The sequence below is a fragment of the Lithobates pipiens genome, unplaced genomic scaffold, assembly GCF_037356315.1.
Source record: "Lithobates pipiens isolate NorthernLeopardFrog02 unplaced genomic scaffold, aLitPip1_a1.2 Scaffold_28, whole genome shotgun sequence".
In the NCBI taxonomy this organism is placed as follows: domain Eukaryota; kingdom Metazoa; phylum Chordata; class Amphibia; order Anura; family Ranidae; genus Lithobates; species Lithobates pipiens.
Genome location: NW_027507789.1, coordinates 84,374,309 through 84,388,420, shown reverse-complemented (window position 1 = coordinate 84,388,420; position 14,112 = coordinate 84,374,309). Strand labels below are relative to the sequence as shown.

The 14,112-nt window shown below is 48.1% G+C and overlaps 1 protein-coding gene across 3 annotated transcripts in view; it reads left to right on the top strand.

The window, feature by feature from the left end:
* The window catches only part of COASY (Coenzyme A synthase), a 639,852-nt gene that overhangs the window by 533,144 nt on the left and 92,596 nt on the right, over positions 1–14,112 (top strand). The window lies entirely within an intron of this gene.

Here is a 14,112-nt window from a genome sequence, read left to right as displayed (position 1 = left end):
GTTTTTATCCTCGGCGCTGGTCCCTGTAGCTCAGAACAGTGAGTTTTTTTGCTCTGGACACAGGCACCTATAACAGAATGGCGCAACGCTTGGAGTGGTGACTCCTGCGGTGGGGGCCCCTCAGTCTGCAGCAGCTAGGAGGGTGGGATTGTGCACCTGTCCTAAGTCCCCAAGGATGGCAGACAGGGTGGGTCATGGCTTCAGAAACTGGTGTTTCTTCCCCAGAACTCCCTGCAGTTGCAGTCGACGCGTCTGCAAACAGTGCAGTGCCTTGTCGGCGGTCCTTGAAACGTTCGTTGCCAGGGTGGAGGCGGTGTGCAGGCACAAAGGTGGTAAAAAGCACCCCCTCCCCATCCTCCGGGGAGAGCTCTGACTCGGGCCCCACAGTGACTGACAGCCCCTGCTCTGATGTATCAGATGACGCTGACCAGGACCGATCGGACAGTCCCCATCCAGGTCCGCGCAAGATAAAGCGCTACTTGGAGCACTTATCAAAGCTGTGCATGATACCCTGAAAATTCAGGATACAGCAGGATCCTCTGCTGAACTAGTGGTCCCTTTTGGGTCCCCTAAGCCAGCCCGTACACCTAAGGTGTTTCCGTATCTGACTTATTTCGATAAGTTCATATATAAGGCATGGGGAAGCCCGCAATGGATCTTTTCGGTCCCAAAAAGAATGGCAGTGCATTAACCCTTTTGAGGAGAGCCTTCTTAAAAAATGGTCAGCTCCTCCGGTTGTGGACCCCCCAGTATCCAAGTTAAACACAGTAACCACGATCCCGGTAGAGGACTCCTGCATTTAAGGACCCTACCATCAGGAAGGCCGAGGCAGTGGCCCGTTCCTTGTTTACGGTTGTGGGGTCAGCAATACGACCAGTACTGGCACCAGCGCTACTGTCACAGACCCTTCCTGAATGGGCAAAACTTTTGGAGCGCAAATTGGAGAAGCAGCAGGCCTCTCCTGTCTGCGTGGAACTGACAGATGCATGGCCTTAAGTACGTTTGTGATGCAGTCCTGGATACGCTTCCCTTGCTCTCCATGGCTTCAGTGTCAGCAGTGGTGATGCATTGCCTGCTTTGGCTAAAATGCTGGTCTGCGGACCAGGCATCTAAAAAAATAAAAATAAAATAAAAAGCCTTGATGGATCTATCCTTCCTTGGTGAGCGGCTATTTGGAGCCTCGTTGGATGACATTATTAAGAATGTCACAGGTGGGAAGAGCACCTTGCTCCCACAGTCCAGGAAGAGTAAGGAGCCACGCGACAGGCAAGGGCCCTCATTTTCCGCTCAAAATAGACTTTTTTCGTCTGCCCGGGACTTCAGCAACACGCTCCCAGTCCAACAGGGCGAATACTGAGGATCAGAAGCATCCCTGGATTCGCAAGCCTAACAAGTGAGCAAAAATGCTTCTGGATGAAGGTTTGCCCCCGCCAGTCACTCAGGTGGAGGTCGCCTTTGGGAGTTTGCCCGGTGGGCCTCTCGGCTGTCCAACCAATAGGTCTGCGAACTGATTTCATCTGGCTACAAGATAGACTTCTTTTGGCCACCAAACAGATTCTTCCCTTCCAGTCTACCCTTACTTCCGGATCGCCGGGAGGCCTTGTTGGGGGCGGTAAGGGACCTGCTGATTCCCGGGGTGATAGTGCCTGTTCCGGAGTTGGAAAGGTTTCAGGGTTTCTACTCCAATCTGTTTGTAGTCCCCAAAAAGGAAGGGGTACATCCAATCTTGGATCTGAAAGCCCTCAATTGCTTTGTGAAAGTACAGAGGTTCAGAATGGAATCAGTTCGCTCCATTGTCACTGCTCTCCATCAGGGGGACTCCCTAGCTTCTTTGGACATCCAGAATGCATACCTGCATATACCCATATGCCTCAGGCATCAGAGGTTTCTGTGATTGCAGTAGGGGAAGCCCACTACCATTTTGTGGCTCTTTGGCTTGGCTTCAGCACCCGAGTCTTTACCAAAGTATTGGCTCCATTTTTAGCGTTGTTGCGACAACACAGAATCACAATCGTGGTTTGCCTAGACAATCTCCTCCTAAGAGCAGCTTCCGCCTCAGAATTAAAGGAGGATGTGGCGATCACCATGCAAACCCTGTGTCAGAAACCATGAATCAGACTGAGACAGAAGCACAATTAAATCACACTTATTAATAAAAATAAAAAGGTAAATCGAAAAAGTGTAGTCAAGCATAGCCAGAGTCCAGTAACCAGATCGGGTAGTCAGCCAGTCCAAAGTTCAAAACCAGATCGGGTAATCAGCCAGGCCTGAAGTCAGGGATCCAAGACGAGCAACTGTAAGCAGGATAAGGAGGGATGTCAGCAAGCCAGTCTTGAAACAAACCGCAGGGGATGGTTTCTTGTGATGTGACCAATGCGAAGGCAGAGGTGAAGTGAGCTGGGCTTTAAGTAGGCAGGTCAGGCGAGCATCATCGGGAACAGCTGGTAACTGTGGAGAGAGAAGAGAGCTGGCCAGCCCAGAGAAGGAAGGGCTGAGCCAGCACTGACAGTACCCCTTCCTCAATAACCCCTCTCCCTCGGAGGGCTTGAGGGAAACTGTCTATGGAACTCACGGAGGAGGACAGGGGCATGTACGTCAGAGGATGAAACCCAGGAGCGTTCCTCTGGACCGTACCCCTTCCAATGCACCAGGTACTGTGTGCCCCCTTGGAACCTACGGGAGTCAACAATGGATTTTACCTCATACTCATGGTTCAAAACCTGAATAGGGGGAGGATGTGGCACCGAGGTGGTAAATTGGTTACAGACCAACGGTTTCAATAAGGAGAAATGAAACACATTTGAGATGCGCATACTAGGAGGAAGGTCCAATTTGTAAGCCACTGGGTTAATCCTGCGAAGGATACGGAGGCAGGCGTCTGCGGTCAGCATGGAGTCTGTACCTATCATTAGCATGACGCAAAGCCTTCTGGACTTGTACCGAAGTGGAATGAAGGCCACAGAGATGCTCCTCTAACGCAGGAATACTCTGCGGAACAAACGAGTCAGACAACATAGAAGGTTGGAAACCATATTTCGCCATAAATGGAGACAATCAGGAGGCAGAATTCAAGGTACTGAACAAACTCTGCCCAAGGTAATAGGTCAGACCAGTTGTTATGATGGTCAGAAATATAGCAACGTAGGAATTGCTCCAAGGACTGCTTGGCTCGCAGCCCTATTTGACTGTGGGTGATACGCAGAAGAGAACGCAAGCTGGATTCCCAACTGAGCACAAAAAGCTCTCCAGAACCAGGAGACAAACTGACTGCCCCTATCCGAGACAATCACCTTGGGTAGCCCATGTAAGTGAAAGATCTCCCGAGCAAAAATGGAAGCCAGTTCCTTAGAGGTGGGCAACTTCTTAAGTGGAATACAATGACACATCTTTGAGAACCGGTCAACCACCATAAGGATAACAGTGTTGCCTTGGGAGTTGGGCAACTCCACAATGAAATCTATAGACAGGTGAGTCCAGGGCCTCTCTCCATTGGGTATGGGTTGTAGGAGGCCCACTGGAAGGTGTCGCGGAGTCTTACTCTGAGCACACACGGGACAGGCAGCTACGAAGGCAGTAACATCAGCCCGTAGACTAGGCCACCAGAATTGTTGGAAAATGGTCCAAATGAGTTGATTCTTCCCAGGATGGCCAGCTGCCTTGGGAGAATGGTAAGTGTGGAGCACAGCAGTACGGATACTCTCTGGGGCAAAGCAGTGGTCACAAGGTTTATCAGGAGGAGCATGGACCTGAGCAGCAAGAATTTTGTCACCCAAAGGAGAAATAAGACTGGTGCGAACCGTAGCCAAGATACGATCAGGAGGAATCATAGGAACCGGAACTGACTCCGACTTAGAAGTGGAGGAAAATTGTCGTGACAAGGCATCAGCCCTTACATTCTTAGTACTGGGTAAGAATGAGACAATGTAATTAAAGCTTGACACGAAAAGAGCCCATCGCACCCTTCTGGGAGAGAGGCGCTTAGCCTCAGACAAGAATGTAAGATTCTTATGGTCAGTAAGAATAAGAACAGGCACAGTGGTACCTTCAAGGAGATGTCTCCATTCTTTCATGGCTAAAATGATCGCCAACAGCTCTCTGTCACCAATCTCATAATTGCACTCAGCAGGTGACAATTTCTTGGAAAAGTAGCCAAACGGATACATAGCGCTCAGTTAGGACGTTGAGACAGAAGGGCGCCAACTCCAGTCTCAGAAGCATCGACTTCTAGGATAAAAGGCAACGTAGGATCAGGATGTGCCAACACAGGAGCAGAAACAAAAGCAGCCTTGAGAGTCTCAAAGGCCTTAATGGACTCCGGAGACCAACTCTGTGGGTTACCGTCCTTTCTGGTCATATCGGTCAGAGGCTTGACCAGAGACGAGAAGTTAGGAATAAACTTACGATAGTAGTTGGAAAAGCCCAGGAAACGCTGCAGAGGATGTAAACCCACGGGTCAAGGCCACTGTAGGACTGCTGAAAGTTTCTCTGGAACATTGAAAAACCAGCAGTGCAAATGACATAGCCCAGGAATGTAACCTGTCCATGATGGAACTCACTTCTCCAGTTTACAATAGAGATTGTTTTCTTAGTTTCTGAAGCACACAACAGACATCTGTGTGGTGGCTCTCCAGGGACTTGGAAAATATGAGGATATCATTAAGATAAACCACCACACACAGCTGCAACAAATCTCTGAGGACATCATTAATAAATTCCTGGAAAACTGCCGGGGCGTTACAAAGGCCAAAAGGCATTACCAGGTATTCATAATGGCCTGTTCTGGTATTAAATGCAGTTTTCCACTCGTCGCCCTCCTTAATGCGCACAAGATTGTATGCCCCTCTCAAGTCAAGCTTCGTGAAAACCGTTGCTCCCTTCAGGCAGTCAAATAACTCTGTAATCAATGGAATCGGGTATGCATTCTTAATCGTGACTTGATTGAGACCCCTATAATCTATACAAGGTCTCAGTTCACTGCTCTTCTTTTTCACAAAGAAGAAACCAGCACCAGCAGGAGACAAGGATTTGCAGATGAAACCTCAAAAGTGCGTCAGCAACATACTCCTCCATGGCCTTATCCTCCAAGACCGACAAAGGTTAAACCCGGCCACAAGGAGGTATGGCACCCGGTTGAAGGTCAATTGCGCAAGCATAAGACCGGTGTGGAGGCAAACTACCGGCTTGACCTTTATCAAAGACATCGCCAAAATCACGGTACTCCTCTGGCAGGGAGGGGAGTGAAGAGGGGGGCACAGGACCTTGGATACCTTCAGAAAGCATGTCTCACTGCATTGCGGTGACCAGGAGAGAACCTCAGCTTGCAGCCAATCAAAAGAGGGGTTGTGCCTCTGTAACCAAGGATAACCAATAACCAGCGGAAACCTGGGTGAGGAAATAACTTGGAATTGGATTATCCCATGGTGAAGAGCCCCTACGGCCATGGACAACGGAACGGTCTCATTAGTCACATGGGCAGGCTGTAAAGGTCTGCCGTCAAGAACCTCAATGGCAAGTGGAGCGTCACGCAGCTGCAGCGGAATCGAGTGCTGCGAAACAAATGCAGCATCAATAAACAGGCCTGCAGCCCCAGGGGCTTATCCTTCTGGATAACTGGGAACGAAACAACGCCACCGAAGGTCTGTCCATGACAGGACCTCAAGGTTCGGGCGCTCCCTGGACAGGTAGGACAAGACTTCAAAAAGTGACCTGCCTGGCCACAATAAAGGCACAATCTCTCCCTCCTCCTAAAGGCTCTCTCATCCGCAGAGAGACACATGAAGCCCAGGTGCATGGGTTCATCTTTACTGACCAACTCGGTACCAGGAGGCATTGGAGGTGAGGGAGGCATGGGTGGGACTACAAAGCTTGGAGGCAAACGTACAGGAGGCTTCCGCAAGCGTTCCTTAAGAGAAAGTCTTTCTCTGAGTCTGGAGTCAATGAGGATGGCAAACGACATCAAGCTCTCCAGCTCAGTGGGTATATCTTGGGCTGCTATCTCATCCTTGATGGAATCCGAGAGACCATGAGAAAAAGCGGCCACGAGGGCCTCATTGTTCCAAGCAACCTCTGCTGCCAGAGTACGGAATTCAATGGCGTATTCGGCAACAGTTCTCGTACTCTGACGGATATGAGGCACTTGGCAGCAGAAGCGGAGCGTGCGGGAACATCAAAAACCCTTTTAAAGGAGGCCACAAATTGAGGGTAACTCAAGACAACAGGTTTTTGCGTCTCCCATAGAGGGTTAGCCAAGGCTCTCTCCGAAAGCAAAGATCTCACAAAACCTACTTTGCTTCTGTCCGTGGGAAACGCAGAATTTCGAAGTATATCTTAACCTGATTGAGAAACCCTCTGCATTGAACTGGATTGCCCCCAAATCGCTGGGGAAGCGGAGCAGAACCAGACATACCTCTTATAGAGGTAATACTTGAGGCGGGTGCCTGCACAGAGACTGGCGCAGCAGCAGGGCCTGCCTGCGACTCAGGTTGTACCGGAGAAGCCACTGTGGGGGATTCCAGGTGATCCGTGCGATTCAGGAGCGTTTGTGACGCCATGGCAAACTGATCCATGCGGTGATCTTGCTCATCCAATCTGGAAAAAATATTACCAACAAGTGGATTGACTGTATCTTCTGAATTTATGGCCTTCACGTACTGTCAGAAACCATGAATCAGACTGAGACAGAAGTACAATTAAATCACACTTGTTTATTAATAAAAATTAAAAGGTAAATAGAAAAAGCGTAGTCAAGCATAGCCAGAGTTCAGTAACCAGATGAGGTAGTCAGCCAGGCCTGAAGTCAGGGATCCAAGTAAAGCAACTGCAAGCAGGATAAGGAGCCAGGAGGGATGTCAGCAAGCCAGTCTTGAAACAAACCGCTGGAGATGGTTTCTTGTGATATGACCAACGCAAAGGCAGAGGTGAAGTGAGCTGGAAGGCTTTAAGTAGGCAGGTCAGGTGAGCATCATCGGGAACAGCTGGTAACTGTGGAGAGAGAAGAGAGCTGGCAATTGGCCGACAGCTGAGCGGCCAGCCCAGAGAAGGAAGGGTTGAGCCAGCCCTGACACCCTGCGTGAATTTGGGTGGCTGTTGAACTTCAAAAAGTAAGTGCTTATAATGACTCAATGACTGGAGTACCTAGGCTTACTGCTGGACTCCGTGGAAGCGAGAGTATTTCTCCCTTCAGACAAACTGCAGACTCTGAGTCATGGTGAAGCTGTTGATGAACCGCAGGTGGTCTTCACTGCACTTTTGCCTGCGAGTCCTGGGCCTCATGGTGGCCTCCTTCAAGGCGATACAGTACGCTCAGTTTCACACCAGAAAACTGAGCAGAAGGAGATATTGACAAAATGGGACAAATCTCAGTTTATCCCTGATTCGGCAGATTCGGGTGAGCCAGTTAGTCAGGGACTCCCTGCTCTGGTGGTTGAGATCCCCAGCACTTTGGGCCGGAAATCATTCCTACCTCTTCGTTGGACAGTGATCACAACGGACGCCAGCCTGACCTGCTGGAGTGGAGTACTAGGAGTACAGTCGACCCAGGGCCTCTGGCTGGGGGAGGAATCCAAGTTGCCAATCAATGTGCTCAAGCTCAGAGTGATCAGGCTATGCCTCTCCACATGGTCGATAAGACTTTGAGGGCGTCCAATCAGAATCCAGTCAGACAATGCCACGGCAGTGGTATATGTCAACCATCAAGGAGGAACAAGAAGCTTGGCTGCAGCACGGGAGGTCGCTCACATCCTTCGGTGGGCAGAGCAACATGTACTAGCCCTGTCGGCCATATACATCCAGGGAGTAAAAAACTGGCAGGCGGACTATCGAAGTAGCCAGATGCTGGACGCAGGAGAGTGGTCGTTTCATCTGGAGGTGTTCAGTCTTCTGTGCCTGCGGTGGGGCACACCAGACGTGGATCTCCTGGCCTCTTGGCTCAATCGGAAGGTGCTGAAGTTCTTATCCAGGACAAGAGATCCTTGGGCGGACGCATCAGACGATCAGGTGCCTCCATGGGCTCAGTACCACTAAAACTGTTACCACGTCTGCTCCGCAGAGTGGAGACCAAGGGGATTCCAATGATTGCCCCAAATTGGCCTCGGCATCCATGCTATGCTGACCTAGTAACAAAGAGAGACGGCGCCCTCTAAGTGCAGCGATGGATAAACATAAATTTATTAAAATAGCTTAAAAACACTCACATTTAAACGGTATACAGATGCTGTGTCTTCCAGAAATGGGCTGAAATGAGTGTAGCTTCGGAGCAGGCTCTGGCAGACTGCATGCTCCGAAGCGCCGCTCATTTCAGCCCTGTTCCCGGAAGACACAGCATCTGTATACTACCAAGCAAGGGTACTACACCGATCGACCGCGCTCCAACCATCCTGAATCGCCATGGAACACACCACGTTACCTATTACTGGCTAGAGGACAGATGCTGAGATCTTTGTACCACGGCCCCGATCTGTGTCCCATAGGGATATACGGAAGAACCTTTTAGTTGTGATGTGCCTGTACACCACTGTTTAAATGTGAGTGTTTTTAATCTATTGTAATAAATGTATGTTTATCCATCGCTGCACTTAGAGGGCGCCGTCTCTTTCTTGTTTGTTGTTTCTTAGAGCTTCTTCTTGCTTTAAAGACTGCCAGCCCGCTAGTGCACAGCTTTTACTAAAGATTATTTTTATGGACTAAAAATATTGTTGTTGTTATTGTTGCCCAGTATCCTGTTAATCCTGTGTGTGTGTGTGTGTGTGTATATATATATATATTTTTTGGCTAAATCCTAGAGTGCTCCATAATTACCCCCTCTTTCTATAATGCCGACCTAGTAAGCCTGGTTGCGAACGCTCCCTGGTGGCTACCGTTTCTCTCTCAAGGTCTGATTCTCCATCCTGCTTTACCGTCGCTGGTTTTAACAGCATGGCTGTTGAGAGACAAGTGCTAAGGTACCGAGGCCTGTCTGATTCTTATTTCAACTGTGTTGAGGGCACGGAAATCTTCACAGAAGATATACCATCGTACATGGAAGGCTTATATCTCTGTGTGAGGAGATGAAGTGACATCCACACACCTATTCCGTTTCCAGGATTCTGCTGTTCCTACATTGAGTAGACCAGAAACTGGCTTTAAGCACCATCAAGGGGTCAGATAGCCTTGGCTGTCTTTTTCCAATGACCCCTTGCGTCTCACTCTCTGGTGAGCACCTTTTGTACAAGGGGTCCGGCATGTAGTCCCTCCAGTGCATCCCCCGTGGGATCTGAACCTGGTCCTATTGGGGCTTCAGAAACCGCCGTTTGAGAACAAAATTTTCTTGTTGACCCTTTCTCAAAAAGTGGTCTTCCTAGTGGCCATTACATCGGCCAGGAGGGTTTCGGAACTGGCAGCCTTGTCTTGCAAGTGGCCATATCTTGTTATCCACAAGGATAAGGTGTTGCGTCTGCAACCTTCTTTTCTACCGAACGTGGTTTCGGCTTTTCACCTCAATGAAGACATTGTGTTAACATCTCTGTGTCCTAAGCTGGCCCTCCATTCCCTAGACGTTGGCCGGGCTCTAAGGGTATATCTGTCTGCCACAGCTCCCTTCCGGAAGTTAGACTCTGTTTCTTTCAGTAGCTGGTCTGAGAAAAGGGATGGTGGTCTCGTTGTCCACCATTTCCAGGTGGATCAGGGGCAGGTGCCCCCCTTTCCTGTCACGGCCCACTCCACCAGGATAATTGGGACCTCTTGGGCTTTCGGACATCAAGTGTGTAAGGCAGTGACTTGATCGTCCGTTCACACCTTTACAAAGTTCTACAAAGTGGATGTAAGTGCATCTTCTGATGCCTGGAGTTGTACATTCCTTCTGTTAAGAAAGTTACTTTTTTGAATGTTAATGCACTCTGCTGCATTTGTTGACCGCAAGTTTTGATGCGGTTAGTTCAGATGGTGACTCCCCTGTTAGGGAGCACCGCTGTTTGTGGGTGAAGTTATGTTGCTGTTCCCACCCCTCGTTATGATACTGCTTGGGGATGTCCCTACGGTCAAGATTACTGGAGTTGTGTCCATCAATGAACGAAAAAGAAAATAGGATTTTTGTACTCACCATAAAATCCTTTTCTCTGAAGTTCATTGACGGAAACAGCACCCTCCCCTCCTATTGGTTTATATTATACTGCTTGTGGAAATACTGAGCTGCAGGAAGCAGTCTGAGGGGTTATTACCAGAGGGACCGCCCCCTGGGCGGAACTGTAAAGTTCTGTTGTTTTCACATGTATTACATGTTCTGCCTACTCCTCTCCTGAAGGTGGCGTAATAACCCTACGGTCAAGATTACAGCAGCTGTGTCAGTCAATGAACTTCAGAGAAAATAATTTTATGGCGAGTACAAAAATCCTATTTTTTGGTTGCTATATCCTCCGCAAGCAGGGTTTTGGAATTGGTTGCTCTTTCTTGTAAAGAGCCCTATTTCATTTATCATGAGGACAGAATGGTGTTATGCCCTCGTTCCAGACTTTTTGCCAAAAGTGATTTCAGGTTTTCACTTGAACCAAGATATTGTCCTGCCATTGTTTTTTCCAAAACCATGTTCCAGGGAAGAAAAGTCACTACATTATCTTGATGTGAGAGCAGTGAAAATCTATTTAAATGCAACTGCTCAGATTCATAAGACTGATTTATTCTGCCAGGGGGTCCTAAGAAAGGATAGGCAGCGTCAAAATCCACTGTCGCTAAGTGAATTCGGCAAGTTATAATTCAAACTTATGATTTAAGAGGTAAGATTCCCCCTTTTCAAGTTAAGGCACATTCTACCAGGGTGGTTAGTGCTTCTTGGGAAGTGCGCCATCAGGCCTCCATGGCTCAGATCTGTAAGGCCGCAAATTGGTCTTCAGTTCATACATTTACAAAATTTTATCAGGTAGATGTAAGGAGGTATGAGGATATTGCCTTTGGGCGCAGTGTGCTTCAGGCAGCAGGTAGAAGTCCTCAAGTCTGGGGGTACCCTCTGAGTTGTGTCTCCCTCCCCTCAAGTAGCATGGCTATGGGACGCCCCATTAAGTAATTAAGGCTCTGTATCCCATGATGTATGATAAAGAAAATAGGATTTTTCTAACAGTTTGTAAAAATCCTTTTCTTGGAGTACATCATGGGACACAGAGGTCCCTCCCCTCTTTTTTGGGATTTAAGTATATTGCTTCACTACAAAAACTGCTTCGCTCCTTGAAGGAGGAGGGGTTATATAGGGAGTGAACTTACTGGATTGGTTATACCAGTGTCCATCACCTGATGGTGGTCTATAACCCATTAAGTAATTACTTAAGGCTCTGTGTCCCATGATGTACTCCAAGAAAAGGATTTTACAGGTAAGCTGTTACAAAAATCCTTTTTTTTTTTTCTTCTGTTTCAAAAGCCAAGGGCAATTTTCATCCTGTCCTAGACCTGAAATGCCTAAATGTCTTCCTTCAGATTCCAAAGTTTCTAATGGAATATAGATATTCTGCTGAACTTTGGATGGATTCTCAACCCTCAGAATTCTGTGCTGGGTCTGACTTGGGATTGGTTACCTAGTTACATAGTCTGTTTGGAAAAAGATACACATCCATACAGTTCTCTGTGCATACTAGGCCAGGTCTCTCCACACTCAAGCACAGATAGTTCAGTCCCAATATCACACTTCGGTGCGCTTTTGCATGGAGTTACTGGGGCCATTGGTAGCCTCGTTCAAAGCAGTGCCCTTTGCCCTTTTCACTCTAGTTCTCTGCATACTGTCTGCATTGGGCAAATAGACACAGTTTCTGGTCCATCCCTTGCATTTGTCTCCATTATCTCCCCTCTCCCTGACTTGGTGGATTTCTAATCCGGTGTTGGAGTTGGCAAAGTTGTTTCTTGCATTAACTTGGGAGATTCCCATAAATGACAGCCTGTGAGGCTGAGTAGTAGGTCTAGGAATGTCGATGGTTCATCAAACCTGGTCAATGGAGAACTCCAAATTTTCAATAAACATTATGGAGCGTTGGGCCATTCTGCTGCCCCTTTCAGCACTGAGTGTTTCTGCTTCTGGGACTTCTGACATGGATTCCATCGGATGGCACACCTTTGGCCTACATCAGCCACCAAGAAGACAATTCTGACCTTGACAAATCGTCATGTTTGACCCAGACATCAGTACACATTCCAGACATCAAAAATTGTCAAGTCAACTTCCTCAGCCTCCGTGCCTCAAGGAGATTGGTTCCTTCATCCTGAAGTTTTTCAGGACCTTTGTTGCAAGTCGCGGGACAGCAGGTGTGAACTTGTTAGCATCTCAGTTTAACAACAAACTGATCAGGTTCATCACCAGGTCCAGAGATCCTCAAGCCTTTGCCGTGGGTGATATGATGTCTGCTTGGGTTCGGTTTCACCTGATCTTTGGTTTTCCTCTGTTCAAGCTTTTTCCACTACTGTTCTGCAGGATTGATTTGGAGGGCATTTGGGGGATTATTGTGACACCAATCTGGCCAAAGAAGGTTTGGTACTTGGACTTGTAGGACTTCAGATTTTGGCAGATTCCCCTTGGCTTTTTCTGGATCATGTAGCTTTTCTGTCTCAAGGTCCAGTCTATCATCTTTTATTCTCAAGTCACTGGTTTGACAGCCTGGCTGTTGAAGCCTGGGTCCTGAGGAAAAAGGGATATCAAATTTGGTTATCCTGACTCGCTTTGTTCTAGGAAGTCTGTCTTGCCAAATATACTATTGCACCTGGAAAGCTTATTTTGCATGGCGTGAGCAGAGAGAATAACATTCTAGATGATACTCCATGGGGTGTACAGTATCCTGGACTTTCTCTTCAATAGGGTCTACATCAGTAGCTGGTTTTGTGTACCCTCAAGGGGTATTTTGGCCTTGTCTATCCTCTTTTATTGTCCTTTACCTCTCATTTCCTGGTGAAGGCCTTTGTGCAGGTGGTCACTCATTTAAAACAAAAGTGTGTTTTTTTTTTTGTTTTTTTGTTTTTTTTAGATTCATATTTACCTAGGTTGATGCAGCATTAGTCTGATACTGCATCTATCCCCCGGTGTATCTAACACTGAGAACCGAGCGATCGAACACCGCCAATCGCTTGGTTCTCATGGCTCTGTGAGCAGCTCTGTCAATCAGCAGCTCTCTGCTTCGCCCCCTCCTCGCTCACTGGAGCATTGGGCTGTGGAGGAAATGGGAATAGCCGGCTCAGGCTCAGGGGCTCACTGAGAGGCTGAGCTGGGTGCTGGTTCAGGCATGTGGGCGGATCCCAAATCTATGGTCGTGATGATGCCCGAGCCTGAACTGACTCTGAGACATCAGCGGCCTTCAGCCCACTCTCTGCTGAAAACAGGTCACAGGAGTGCAGAACGAACTTCACAGGAGAAGTACAGCCAAACGAACCCCATGTGGTTTTTACACAATAAGGTTGTCCTTAAACCCAAGACTTATTTTCTGCCCAAGGTGGTCTCCTCCTTTTCTCTTTAATCAGGATGTTGTCCCACCATCTTTCTGTCCTGCTCCTAATTACCCTAGAGAAGTCTCTCTTCATTCTCTTGATGTGGTTTGTTCTGTATGTTTTTACCTGTAGAACTCCTTTTAGTCTTATGGGATTCTCTTTGTCCTTCCTGAAGACTCTTGTAAAAGGCATCCTGCATCTAATCCACCATTGCTAGATGGATTTGACAGGTCATTGTTAAAGCCTATTCCCCACAGTATAAGGTTCCTTCCTTTCCCACTCCGCTAGGTCTGTGGGAGTTTCTTGGGTTTTTCAGAACCTAGCATCTGATTAACTGATTTGTAAGGCTTCCATGTGGTCATCTGTTCACACATTTGCTAAGTTTTACCAGGTGGATGCTGATGCCGACTTCGGCCATAAGGTGCTACAAGCAGGTGTCTAGTTAGGCTCCATGTACACGGGACGCTAAGGCTGCTTTCACACTGGGGCGGTATTCAGGCGTTACAGCGCTAAAAATAGCGCCTGTGTAACACCTGAAAAAAAACGGCCCCTTTAACTCCAGTGTGAAAGCCGGAGGGCTTTCACACTGGAGCGATGCGCTGGCAGGACGGTGAAAAAAGTCCTGCTAGCCGCATCTTTGCAGCGGTGAAGGAGCGGTGTATTCACCGCTCCTAAACCGCTCCTACC